The 14,753-nt window shown below is 40.3% G+C and overlaps 1 protein-coding gene across 3 annotated transcripts in view; it reads right to left on the bottom strand.

Annotated features, from left to right (window-relative positions):
• The window catches only part of LOC149251460 (uncharacterized), a 194,063-nt gene that overhangs the window by 74,098 nt on the left and 105,212 nt on the right, over positions 1 to 14,753 (bottom strand). The window lies entirely within an intron of this gene.

The following is a 14,753-nucleotide window of genomic DNA, read 5'->3' as shown; positions in this document are numbered from 1 at the left end:
TTTTTCAAATTATCAAGAAGAAAGGATGAATTTTCAGATCGCCATGGGAAATAAGGCAAAGTGTAGCCTCGTAGGAAGAGGTATTGTAGCCCTTCAAACAGAAGCAGGGGATCGGCTTTGAGAAACCAATGTGTTGCATGTGCCAAGATTGGGGATGAACTTACTCTCTGTATCTCAGCTTCAAAACAAGGGCAATGACGTTTTCTTCATTAAGGAGAAAGTATATGTCAAACACCCGAGTTGGAAAAAGAAGTCCCGTATTGGAATCAGAAGTAATAGGCTGTATAGATTATAGCTAGAATCTCCAATTGCACTGATACGCAACGGTGGGGATAAAGATTTGAATGAACTATGGCACAGGAGGATGGGACACTTACACCATGGGGCTCTAAGAATTCTTGGGAAAACAGTATCAGGAGTTCCAAAATTAAGTACCGAACGAGATGATGTATGCAAAAGATGCACACTAGGCAAGTGCGCTAAGGCAACGTTTTCCATAATCAACAATAGGGCTAACAGTGTTCTGGGATTGATATACTCAGATATCTGCGGACCCGTGTCCACAAAAGCTCTTAGTGGTGCCGAATATTTCGTCACCTTCATTAATGACCATTCCAGAAAGACTTGGATCTACTTTCTGAAAACCAAAGATGAGGTTTTTGGTCGATTCAAAGAGTTCAAGGCTCTAGTTGAGAATCTGACAGGAAAGAAGATAAAGATATTGTGCTCAGACAATGGTGGAGAATACATCGACAAGGACTTCACTGACTTTTGCTCAAGGGAAGGCATCAAAAGAGAGTGGACAGCCCAATGGAGTAGAATGGAGTAGCAGAAAGGAAGAACCAGACTTCTATTGAAGCGACCAAGGCAATGTTGTATGATCAGGATATGCCCAAGTTTCTACGGGCAGAAGCATGCAACACGACAGTGTATATACAGAACAGGAATCCTCACAGGCATTAGGCAAGATTACTCCGGAGAGTGTCTTCATCAGTAAGAAGCCTAAAGTGAGTCATTTCAAGATATTTGGGAGTTTGGCATACTGCCATGTGCCTGAAGAGAAGAGGAAGAAATTGGATCGGACTACAGAGAAAGGATATCTTGTAGGATATAGCGAGAATGCTAAGGCATATAAAATCTATCTTCCGAGGAATAAGAAGATTGTAATCTGACAGGATGTGAAGTTCATAAAGGACAAAGCCTTCAGAAAATCCTGAGAAATGCCTTTCAAAGAGCAGTCAAAGGATGATCCGTTGGTACAGCCACTTCGATTAGCAGAAACTAGCGCTAGTATTTCCCCTAAAGACAAAACTCCAGAGGTGGAGCCTCAGGAAGAGGAGGAGATAATAGACATACCCACTACCAGTGGTAGAGTGAGACAGGAACTTCGACAAATACTACGAGATGCAGAGGATTTTGTCGGGGCATCCAGGAACGAGAAAAGGGAGCATAGGCAGCCTGACAAATACTAAGCCTTGGTGGTTCAAGTTGGAGAAGCCTCCAATTTTTAGGAGGTCGTTCAACATCAAGTATGGGTAGATGCTATGGTGGAGGAATATAGTTCCATAATGGTCAATGATGTCTGGGAAGTGGTACCTAGGCCTCAGGACAGTCAGTTGTAGGGTCGAGGTGACTCTACAAAGTCAAATACACTGCAAATGGCAGTATAAAAAAATACAAAGCCAAGTTTGTGGCTAAGGGGTTTGCTTAGAAGAAAGGGATAGACTACGAAGAAAACTTCACCCCAGTAGCCAGGTATACTTCTATTAGATCTGTGATATCCCTTGTAGCTCAGATGGGGTGGGAGATTCACCAGATGGATGTCAAGGCGACGTTCTTGAACAAAGTGATAGAAGAAGTAGTATACATTGAACAACCATAAGGTTTTGAGACACATGAGAAGGAATCTCATGTATGCATATTGAAGAAAGCTCTGTATGGGCTTAAACAGGCACCTAGAGCATGGTATGGTCGAATTGATGGCTACTTGCAGAAGATGGGATTCGTCAAGAGTGACGCAGATCCTAACCTCTACTATCTGGTTGTAGAGAATGAGCCTCTAATCCTGGTTTTATATGTGGATGATCTCTTTCTGACAGGATCATCCAGGCTCATCAAAGATTGCAAGGAGAACCTAGCCACAGAATTCAACATGAAGGATTTGGGACGGATGCATTATTTCCTGAGGTTTGAAGTTTGGCAGCAGAAGGGTGAAATTTTTCTTGGGCAAGGGAAATACGCTACAGAGATTTTGAAAAGGTTCAGAATGCAGGACTGCAGACCTGTGGCTACTCCAATGATCACCAACTGGAAGAAGATTGATGCATGCGAAGATAAAGAAGTTGATCCGACCTTGTACAGGCAACTCATAGGGTCCCTGATGTATCTGGTCAATACCAGGCCAGACATTTGTTACGCTGTCAACACCTTCAGTCAATTCATGGTAGAACCACAGACGGCGCACTGGGCAGCAGCCAAGCATGTTCTCAGATACATACGAGAAACAGTCGAGCATGGACTGTTGTACACCCAAGGCAATGACATCAGGTTGAGTGGGTTCATTAATGTAGATTGGGCTGGAAGTCCAGTAGATCAGAAAAGTACCATTGGGTACTGTTTCAACATTGGATCAGGAATGACCTCCTGGTGTAGTAGGAAACAAAAATTTGTGGCTATGAGCTCAGTTGAAGCTGAATATATGGCAACTAGCACAGCTTCGTGCGAAGCCATAAGGGTTAGGAAATTGCTTGTGAATCTATTCAAGAGAAAGATGGAAGCGACCAGTGTTTTGTGTGATAATCAGAGTTGCATTAAGCTCTCTGAGAATCCAGTATTTCATGATCATTCGAAGCACATTGATATCAAGTGTCACTTTATTAGAGACTATGTCCAACGAGGGGCAATACAGTTGAGGTACATCCCAACAGGAGAACAGGTGGCAGACATTCTCACCAAGACCCTAGGAAGAACAAAGTTTGTTTACTTCAGGAAGAAGATGGGGAGGGTGAAGAATCCGTTTCAGTAGCAGAAGCAAAGAGTATAATGAGTTGCAGTGCAACAGTTAGTAGTGATAGTGCTATGGGTAGCATGATGCAGCATATTCAGAGGGAGTTGTGTTACAGATGTAGCAGTGACATTTACAGTGTCGAAAGCAGTAGTACAGTTTGTAGCAGCGCAATGGATGAGGAGCAGTTTGCCAAGCATCAACAGCGCATAGGACCGATGTCATGGATCAGCGTGATCCTTCTATTGGGAAGTATTCTACGGCACATTCCTCGCTAAGAGGGAGTGTCGATTTTGGGTAGCATCGAATGTGCTCTAGCTCCAAAATTTTATGGAGGGACCAGAACACATGAGATCCCAAGACCCATAAATTTTTTGGAGAAATTCCACCCGAATGAGGAGTTATTAAAATAATTATTATTTTTAATGGGTTCCTAAGTCTAAACTTAGGAAAATAAATATATTAATGAGTATTAATAAAGATATGGGTGAGAAGCCTCTAAGAGACGAGGATCAAATCTGTTTTAATCTTAGTCGTTGATTAGAGACTTAATCTTGGTCGTTGATTCATCAACATGAAAAGTTTAAGAGAAGACTTGAAAGTCATTTGGAGACACACCGGGCAAATACTCAGTACCCCGAGGGAAATCGATTCTCAAGGTGAAGGAGTGCGATTTTAGAGGGACAGTTGTAGGGTGGAGGAAGAGGAGGGCATCAGCAGTGGTCAGTGACTAAGGAGGAGATGATCCAGGGCATTCGAGAGAGCGCAGAGGGAAGAGCAGGCAAGCAGCACCATTGGAGACGCATTCCTCATGTAGGCTGATGCAAACTGACGAGGAGTAACGCAGAGTGACATAGAAGTGACGCAAAGGTGGGTGAAGGGTATCCAGGGTGTCAGAACTACTCCAGGAAGAGGAGAAACTTTGTCTCAAGTGTTTTCTCTCAATAGTATCTTAGTTTCTCTGCGACATAGAAGTGACGCAAAGGTGGGTGAAGGGTATCCAGGGTGTCAGAACTTCTCCAGGAAGAGGAGAAACTTTGTCTCAAGTGTTTTCTCTCAATAGTATCTTAGTTTCTCTGTGAAATTATTCCTTGTAAAGCGATTGTTGTTGAAGATTAATAAAACCCTTATTTGTTGCACCGTTTTTCCCACATTGGGATTTTCCAGGGACAATTGTGTTAAAATTGGCAACTAAGGCCAAACTCCATGTGGGTCAGCTTGTTTGTGGCAGCTGATATTTTTATTGGATCCCTCTTGTCGAGAGGTGTAGGATTGATCTAAAGATCATCCAATTCCGATAAGTATTTATGAAGTTATGAATTTATTTTTATTATGGAATTATTATCAAGCCAACCCGCAACTTGAGTAAGCTTAGAAACCCAATAGTCATGCCTATTCATCATCTACGTTTTAGTATAAATTGACAAGGACTTGAAGTCATTTGTACACACATTCTTGAGGTGATCTCCTCTCCACATCTTGGGTTTTTGGAGAAGGAGAGAACAAAAAGAATACGTTGGCCTAAGAAGGAGCCCTAGCTGCAGATGACGCCCTAGCTAATCCAACGCAGTCAATTACTTATACGCTGTTCATGAGGAGACCTTATACGCTATACATGAAGACCTTATACGCTGCTCTTATCCGCTGTCCTAGAAGCAGTCCTAAAGGAGAGTAGGACGCAGTCACCTAAAGATCATGCATCCACAATAAGGAGGAGACTTAGTCATAGTAAAGAAGTCTATTATACAGCTCAAAGAGAAGCCTAGCTGTTGTCCAAAGGTACTCTAGCCGCAGGTCTAAAGGGAGTCTTAGACACAGATATGAAGGTGCCTTAGAAGCCTACACGCAGTACTAAGGAGCCCTTGATCCCCTGTTCAGATATGCACCTATCTATAGCTAGCCCAGTCAAATAGAGGCTGCTATACACAGTCAAAAGCTGGCCTCATTTGGGTGTTACTACTCGCTGTCAAGTGGAATGTAAATTCACTATTTTAAGTGGTCCAAATCTGCAGTTAAGGGTGGATCTAATGTGCCCTAATCACAACAAGTTGTCAGCGTGAAAGTGGCATAGTTTGGGCATCTCTTTTGTGACAGCATAAGGTTAGAGGACCAAGTTAAAGGAGCATAGTATCAAACCCGTTGAGGTGTCCTAGGCAGCTTCATACGCAACCCTAATCCGCAGTCTCAGAAGTCCCATCCGCTGCAGTCATCTAATTGATATAAACTTGGATTGCTGTAGGTGACAGCATGATAATTTAGGTTTGCTGGAAGGTGGAACTATAGCCAAGCTTCTTTGCTAGCCATAGCAAGCAGCTAAGGCTGATATACATATGGCAGTGTAATAGTGTTGCAGCATGATGGGCATGGGCAGCATGATGAGTAATGATGTAAAGGGCAGCATGATCAGTAAGACTACATGATAATGTAGATCATGGGCAACATGATGCATGATGAATGGGCAGCATGATGTATGGGCAGCATAGTGATCATGAGCAGTGTTGACCACTACGTGTCAACTTCCCATAGCAAGTACACCCCCTTTTCTTCGCTAAAGGGATAGTGCTTGATTGACATGTCCGTGCCATTCGACAGTCATCGTCGACTTGATCATATTATGTTGTAAACCCAGTCTGCATGGGTAAATTGTAAATATTCTTAGCAGATATGAGTCATGTATGTAAATTGCCTAGGTGGACCTAATTTTCTAGTGATAATATACGTTCCGGAAGGTTTTTTGTCTCACCGATCCATGATCTTTAGGTGAGCTGTGCAAGAAACCCTTATTGAAGAAATCAGTGGGCATCTGGGAAAGTTCTCAGCTGAACCAGCCAACTCCCACAGAGCATTTTCTTGCAGAGCCTGGCTAGTTTTGACTCTGGGTTTATCATTTAGAGTTTATTTTTGAGTTGCATGAGTTTTTTCTAAAGCATTTTCTAGTAAATTTGAAATTCTTAAGTACTTTTGTGGATCATTGACAAATCTGGCTGTTGCAGAGTCACAAAATTGCAAATTTTGTAGCTGGTTTGTAGGGTTTTAGGTTTTTATCCTTGCATATATTATCTCTGGGTGTTTGTTCTGCCATTGCAGGTTGCAGATCTGAAGGTGAGCTTAAATCTTGAAGCCAGATCTAGGCCCTGGAGGGTAAGATCTGGCCTCAGAATCAGCTATTGCAGGAATACTTATTTCAGAGCTGGAAAATCTTTGTGGGGTGTGATAACTGGAAATTCTAAAACAGAGGAGTATCACTTTATTTGCAAATTTCTGAGAAATTTTAAAGGGTTCATCAGTTTCTGGCTGCATATTATATTTCTCTGGAATTTTTTTATTTTTTTTTTATTGTGAGGGTTTGATGCTTTGCAAGCTATCCCAAACCTCACGAAGTTTCCATCGTTTAACCTGCCGCAGCTCCAATCATTTCCACGCAGTCCTCTTCCTTTTGCATGCTTTCCCTATTCTGCTGCCAACAAATTTGAAACACACAGTCAGCGCTCAACGCCACCCTTCACGTGCACCTCACTATTCGAAACGCTATCCCCTCATTGTATTTCCCTCACCCACGGTCATTATTTTTTGTTGCATCGTGGCTCCTTGTTCAATTTCCTTCCACCAATCAACCTGCAAAAAACTAAAACATCAGCCAAACATTCTTCACGCATCATTCATCCCACGTTGCAACCGCATGCATCCTCAGCCTTTCAAAACACAGTTATTTGTTTGATGCCTATACGTCCCACGTTGTTTCCTTACTTCGACAGCTGCAGTCGTTTCTCTCTCCCCCTACACCGTCTTCATTCTCTTGGACCGCTGTTGAAACCTGCAGAAATTGCTCATACCAGCTACACAAAACAAGTTCGATTAGGTGGCAGCCGCCTCAGATCCGTTCATCACTGCCGCAAACCAGTCCTCTTCCTGCATGCTGCTATGGCTGTTCGACCAAACGTTGCCACTGAATTCGGCTCTTTCGTGCTGCTTTTGTCACCTACGCAACTTGCAAACAACGCTACTTTGCCTTCCTCGTGTGGTGTTTCAAAACGCTGTCCACACAAAACGTTTATCTGCATTTTTGTCGCCGTCAAGACGAAGCTACATCGTGTATTCTCATCCCTGCGACAAAATGAAATTTCTCCTGAGACATACGGGCTAGGGTTGAGTTGGTTTTGTTATTTCCATTATATGCGTTGGTATATGTTGTTGATTTATGAACGCATTTTTTCCTTAGCGTAGATTCTTTTTTTTTTAAGGTTTAGTTTGGATATAGTTCAGTGTTTTTTTTTAGGATCTATTCGATTTGTCTTTTAGCTTTAATTCTAATATTTAGAATTTATGAAGTTTAGCTTTGTTAAATCAAAAAAAAAAAATCCTAAAAAGTTATAAAATATAAAAAAAAAAATATATATATATATATATATATTAAATGTTCTAGCTTAGTTAGAATTTTGATTAGATTTTAGCTTTTTTTTATTAGATTTTGGCTAAGATATATTTTAGATTTTAGTTTAGATTTAAATTTTGGTTTTAGAATTTAAATAAAAAAGAATTTAGTTTTATTTTATAAATTAAAAAATCATAAAAAAATAAAAATTCATAAAAAGCTCCATTTTGTTTTTAATAGATTGTAGTTTAAATTTTGATTTAATTTAGTTTAGATTTTTTTTTATATTTATCTTAATCTTAGAATTCTATTTAAAAAATTATAAAAATAAAAATTCATAAAAAGTTGAAAATTTTCTTTTTACCTTTTAGGTTTTAGTTTAGATTAGGTTTTATTTTTTTATTTAGGATTTTAGTTTTGACTTAAAATTTTATAAAAGAAAAAATAATAATAATAATAAATTAATTAAAAAAAAAATAGATTTTAATATTATTTAGATTTTTTATTTAAAGGTTTCATTTAGTTTTAATTCTTGTTTTATTTGAAAAATATAAAAAATATTTTGGGAAATTTTTTGCAAATTTCAGTCTTGGCTTAGGAATTTCTTATGTTTTATCTCTTCTACTGAGGCTAAAATTTTGAGGGAATTAATGTTTAACATGCTTTAATGTTTATCTGAATATTAACTACATGAATGTGATCTCTGGTTATCATTTTATGTGATTATTTCAAGCATTTTTGGAATATCGTCACTGAGTTTTAATTGCTGGATCACTATTAAAGCATTTTGCGTGGTTGTTTAACACACTTTATCTTTTGAAATTTTAATTGCCGGAGTATCATTAAGTCATTGAGCATTTATTGATTATCTCATTTGGTAAAAGTTAATCATCGCTTGGGTTATTTGATGATAAATGTTTGTTTTACATGGTTCATATTTCTGCAACATTTAATCATTTAATCGTTAACTCCATAAGGCACTGGTCCATTAACTTCTAAATCAATTAAGTGCTTGTTCCCCCTCGTGTCTCCCAACCCAACTGATCCTCAGTTGGTCATCCATTTTCTCATAGGGTCTACCCCCCTTAGCCGCGGGAGACAGGCTTAAACGGAGAGATCGGGGATCAGGGTGACAACCCCCGGTCTGAGCATTGTCGTGACAATCTGTGCGACAACGTTTTTTGGCGCCGTTGCCGGGGACAGTTTTTTTGTCCTTGGTCCTTTCCTTTTGAGCTTTTCCGTGTTTCACTTCCTGTCCGGGTGGCGACTCCACTTCACATATTATCTACAAGAGTGTATACTAGAATACATCCAAGCAGTCTGTGTAATCCTGCTCCTGATCCTGAAAGGGCTCCCAGGGCACGATCACACAAACTCTCTTTTCGTACACTTCTTGTTAACCTCGGACAAGAAGCCCTCTCTGATATCCATTTACTTTTTACTAGTCCAGTTGAGCACGACATCATGGACATATTCGCCCCATGTAACTTTGCTAATATTCAGAGTTATCCTAATGATACTCCAAAGCATGGAATGGATAAATTGCCTATCTTTCAGGGACATAGCGCAATCAGTGCTAATTCACATCTGAAAGCTTTTAGTTCATGGCTAGGGAAGTACGCAAGGGCCGCTGATTTTAATCATGAAGATGTTAAAATGACCCTTTTTGTTCTGACCTTGGAGGGTGATGCTTTAGATTGGTTTACTGAAAAGCCTCAAAATTCATTTGATTCCTTACAATCGATTGTTAATGCCTTTAAGAAAAAGTATGGAGATAAGAGAGAAGGAAGACACACGGTAAAAGCTATCAGCATAATCAAAAAGTGAGAAAATGAAACCGTTGAAGAATTTAATAAAAGGTTTAATGATATTATTAAAGAATTGCCTCAAGACTATAAACCTATTGACAAATCTCTTCGAGATTTTTACATTGATGCCTTTAGTCCTGAGCCATCTTATGAATTAAGGCGTGCTAGACTTAATGATTATAGGGAGTGTCAGGTTTTAGCTATCGAGCTTGAAAAGGACCAGGCGGCATCGGGGAAGTCTGAAATCCCAGGTTTTGATAGGGCTACTACGAAACTAAAAGAACCTAAAGGAAAAGCAGTTCAAGAGCCTGAAAGCGAACTTGTTCTCAAATTGCTCCAAAAGATTGAAACCATGGAAATTAATCATAACAAGGAGATAGCCACTTTGCAGAATAGGCTGATTCAAATGGAAAGAACACAAACGCAAAACTTCCAACCTCGAAATAATAATAACAAAATAACAATTGGCAAAAGAAGGGTCAATCTAGTGAGTAGAGACCTCCTAATCCGATAACTAATTTGGTTGATAACGCTCCTCCTTATTGTCGGGTTTGTGATGCTCTTCATGAAGAGGCCACTTGGATAATGGAATGTTTGGGACAGGTGATCAAATAAATGTGGTAGGTAGCAAGTTTCCTTTGTCTATGGATGATTGGATAGAGGTCAAGGAAAATAGTCGTGATGTTACGAATCCTTCATCAGCTTTTAGTATAAATAACCTTGAAAATGAAGATGACATTTTGGCTAGGTTATATGGTGAAAAACCTTCTCCCGAGCAAATCTTGGAAATTGCTAGAGATAAAGGTTTGACCTACCAGAGAAGGGATAAAGATCAAAGCGGGAATCAAATGCCCCCTCGAACTTTTAACCCTGGTTTAAACTCAAGATTAGATGTCGATTTGGGAAGTTGGTTTAACGAGTGTTGCAGGAAGCGCCCCCCCCCCCGCTCCGAAGCTCGGAAGCGCGCCCCGTACGGAAGCGCCGTACGAAGCGCCTTCCGAAGCGCGCTTCAGAAATTAGGAAGCGCGATCCTAAAAAAAATTGCGCTTCCTGGTTTTTCCTAAGCGCCAGCTCCGAAGTGCGCTTCGTACGGCGCTTCGGGCCGCCGAAGCGCCACGCTTCGGAGCAGGAAGCGTGCGCTTCACGCACGCTTCCGTACGCTTCGGCGGAAAGGAGCGCGCCCAAGAGAAAAACAAATTTTTTTTTAAAGTTAAGTTAACTAAAGCTTAAGGGAGTGGGTTAGGGTGAGGTTAGGGTGAGTTTAAGGTGAGGAATGAAAAGAATAAAGCCCCCATTCATTCCTCATTTTCTCACTTTGAGTTTATGAGAGTTGGAGAAGAGAAGAGAGGAGAGGAGAAGAGAAGAGAGGAAAGGAGAGGAGAAGAGAGGAGAGCTTGGAGGAGTGAAGGAGGAGGAGCTAGGAGAAGGAGGAGGAGCTTGGAGCAAGAGCTTGGAGGACTTCATCTACAAGAGCTAAAGAGGTAAGTTCAAACCCCAAACTCCCTTGTTTTTTTGAAAAAAAAATTGTATTTTTCTCCTCCCTCTCCTACTCTTTCCCATTGTTCTACTTGCTCCTTTATTTACAGGTTGTCGTTGTCCACCACCTATATCCATATTCCGAGATGGTGTTCTTTTGGCTTCTATGTATCATTCCACTCTTGGTTTTAATGATGGCAAGGGTGAGGAATAGAAGGGAAGAAACAGAAGAGGACATTGGTGATGGTCCTAATAGTAGTGACCCAATGTACGATGAGGAGGAAGGGTTTGAAGAGGAAGAGGATGAACTTGAAGGGGACACTGAAACACAAGATGGGAAAGCTACATCAACACCCTTGTGGAACTATGTGACCAAACTTGATGGGGGAAAGGGTGGTGGATCTTACAAATTTGTGTGCCCTCATGGTTGTCATGGAGGAAAACCATATTGTGGTTCATATACCCGTCTGAGGAGGCATCTTTGTGGGGTGCTGGACAGTGATGAAAAAAAGGGTTCTATGGGGGTACAAATTTGCCCAAACATTTCAACTGAAGAAAGAAGAAAATACATCCAAATAGAGATGGCTGCACAACAAAAAAACAAGAAACAAAAAACTCATTCTGAATCAAGTGCAACTGCAACCTCTAAATTTGGTTGTTGCTCATCTCCTCATGGTACTTCTGCAAGTTCTGGAGGTAGAAGAACAATAGGGGATTTCCTTAATGTTGCTGGGAGGGATGATGTGGATGGAAAGATAGTCCGTTTTCTTTGTGCTTGCGGTGTACCATTCAATGTGCTTCGCTCTCCCTATTGGCATGACATGGTAAAGGCCATCAATGAAGCCCCAAAAGGATACAAGTCCCCCAACTATGAGAAAGCTAGAACAGTGTTATTAGAAAGAGAAAAAGCTAAGGTTCAAAGAGCTTTGACACGTTTTACAAATGAGTGGGTAGATTCTGGGGTATCCATTGTATCAGATGGGTGGACAAATATTAGAAACCAACATTTGATAAATGTTCTTGGTGTTTCTTCTAGTGGTGCAGTATTTATTGCATGTCATGACTCCTCCTCCATCACTGCAACTGCACAAAACATTGCAGATCTCCTATTGAAATCAATCAAAGATGTTGGTCCGAATAATGTGGTTCAAGTGATCACAGATAATGCAGCAAATTGTAAGGCAGCAGGAAAAATTATTGAGCGTACTCATCCACACATCTTTTGGTCTGGGTGCCTGGTTCACACATTGAACCTTTTGATGCATGATATTGTGAAACACAAAGAATGTGGGTGGATTGCTGAGGTTTACAGGAAAGGGAAGCAGCTCATTAAATTCATCACAGGGCATACAAGGGTAAACTACTTCTATGGCACTTACTCCAAGTTGCAATTGCTTAAAATTGCAAAGACAAGATTTGCTAGTTATTACCTCACCTTTAGGCGGCTAGTGAAGGTGAGACAAGCTTTAACTAATCTGGTGTGTGCTGAAACATGGGATGAAATTAACACTGACACAGATGGTGCTAATGCAGTCAAGGACACTGTTCTTGACAGTTACTTTTGGTCACAGGTTAAATATGTTTTGCAATTCACCAAACCAATTTATTACATGATCAAGTTTGCAGATTCAGATCGACCAGTAATTGGGGAGGTGTATGAGCAAATGGATAGCATGTTGGGGCAGATTAAAGACATTGTTGAGCCTAGAGATACCACCTTGTACAATTATATTCGTGTAGAGGTGCAAAACCGATGGGAAATGCTAAATATTCCATTGCATGCATTAGCATATGTTTTGACACCTAAATACTATCATCCATCATGGCTTTCAACACCAGCACCTGGGGGGGGAAGCAGGAGAAAACCACACCAAGATCAAGAGGTTCACCAAAAATATATGGCTGCATTGAGTAAATTAATCCCTGATGAGGAGGACGTTGCATTGGTACGGAGACAGGTGAGCAACTATACGCTCAACACTGGTCCATTTGGGAGCATGCATGCAATTAAAGATCGAGAGACTTTTTCTGCTCTTGAGTGGTGGAACATGCATGGAGGGGGTACTCCACTTCTACAGAGTTTGGCATTGCGGGTGCTATCACAGGTGGTAAACACTTCTTCTGCAGAGAGGTGTTGGAGCTCTTATTCTTTCATCCACAGTGTTAAAAGGAACAGGTTGAGTTTAGACCGGGCAGAGAGCTTGGTTTATGTTCATTACAACTTGCGATTGTTGTCCCATTACTGTGAAGATGCAAAGTCTAATAAAGACTTGTTGATTTGGGACAAGAATCCAGAGGAGCCCAATTTGGAGGATGGAGTGTTGCGACTAGAGCAATTAGAGGATGCTCTTTTCCAGGTATGTCCATTGTGGTATTAATTTTCCAATTTTCCCTTATAAAGCATTTCTCTAATTCATGTTTTTAATTTTTTTGTTAACTAGTGTTTTTTTTTTGCATGAATTTTTTGAGCGATTCTAGGATGATGATGACCGTGTTGATATGCCACCACCCCCATCTGGTCCCTTGGTTCCTAGGTTCCATGGTTCAACACCAACAGCAGGGGGTTCTTCTTCATCAGTTTCAGTGCCACGACTTCCACAGGCACCATCTTCTTCATTGCCACTACGTGGAGGCCGGGCACCACGTTCTATTCGTGGTGGAAGGAGGAGAGGTTAGTAGATATATTCACAATCTACTACTTTTTGTCATAGATTACTCATTAGACTTGTAGACTTGTGAATTTGAATTTTGAACCTTTTTGGCTTGGCGGTGACCAAGTGACATATTTTGTAAACATTATTATTTGAATTTTGGACATGACAAATGTTGACAGTTGCTCACTTGCTAGATAAATCATAATATGCTCTATGGTTTATGTTTTATAATATGCTTAAATGTTTTATGTTTTATAATATGCTTAAAAATTTGATGTATGTTTGTAATAGCTAGAATATAGATGATTGTTGTACATACTAGTAACTACAATGGAATCATGGATGCCAAATCTATCTTGATTTATGCAAAAATATGCATGTTTTCATGTCTTCTACAATTAATTTGGTATTTGGGATGTTTGTTTTGAGTATAAGTGCAAAAAAATATAAAAATATATATATATATAGCAGACGCTTCCGCGGACGCTTCGCTTCCTAGATTTTTGGAAAATGACGCTTCCGTGCTCCCGCTTTCGCTTCCGCTTCGCTCCCGCTTCGTGCAACATTGGGTTTAACAATGCAAAAATCTGGGTTCCTATCGCCGAGATTGCTAAAATCCCTTCCCAAAGAGATAAGTTACTAAAAGCTATCCAAGGTCCTCAAGTAAATATTTCTCAACAGAAGAATCGGGAAGTTGACTATCATGATGCTCCCATATATTTGCAAAGCTTAGATGCAGATAACAAAGATCACCAGCCTTTCTTTATCACCTTGTTAGTTAATGGATATAAATTGAATAATTGCATGTTGGATTCTGGTGCATCAGCTTGTGTAATGACTAAAAGGGTCATGGAACAGCTTAACTTAAGAGTTTCTAGACCCTATTATAACATATGTTCCATGGATTCTAAGAAAATTGAAGTGCATGGTTTGATCAAAGATTTGCAAGTTCATCTATCAGTTTACCCAGACATCATGATTGTCATGGATATTGTTGTTGTGGATGTGCCTGATGCCTGGGGTATGCTTTTATCCAGAAAGTGGGCCTCTGATCTAGGAGGGAGTATTCAAATGAATTGGTCATATGCTATGATTCCTTCTCCTAGGGTTGATGGTTTTGTAAGACTAAATAGAGAGCCCGAAAGAAAATTTCATGTCGAAGATCCTAAGAAACCTCACAATGAGATAATCAAAGAGCAATCTGACATTGGGAACTATGCCATCATGTCTAATTTCATAGTTCCTCCCAATGATAAGATTAAGGACCTTAATGATAAAGTTTGGTACATGTACTTCGATGGTGCATCATCTAGACATGGTAAAGGTGCTGGAATAGTGCTTAAATCTCCCCTTGATCACATTTTCAAGTTTGCCTATCGATTAGAATTTGAAGCAACCGACAATGTCGCTGAATATGAAGCTACATTGTTGGGTCTTGA

Source organism: Pinus tabuliformis, chromosome 7 (assembly GCF_031772625.1).
Source record: "Pinus tabuliformis cultivar Carrire ecotype Pingquan chromosome 7, CPIR1, whole genome shotgun sequence".
Taxonomy (NCBI): domain Eukaryota; kingdom Viridiplantae; phylum Streptophyta; class Pinopsida; order Pinales; family Pinaceae; genus Pinus; species Pinus tabuliformis.
Note: the sequence above shows the minus strand (reverse complement) of the source record. Positions and strands in the feature narration are given on the sequence as shown.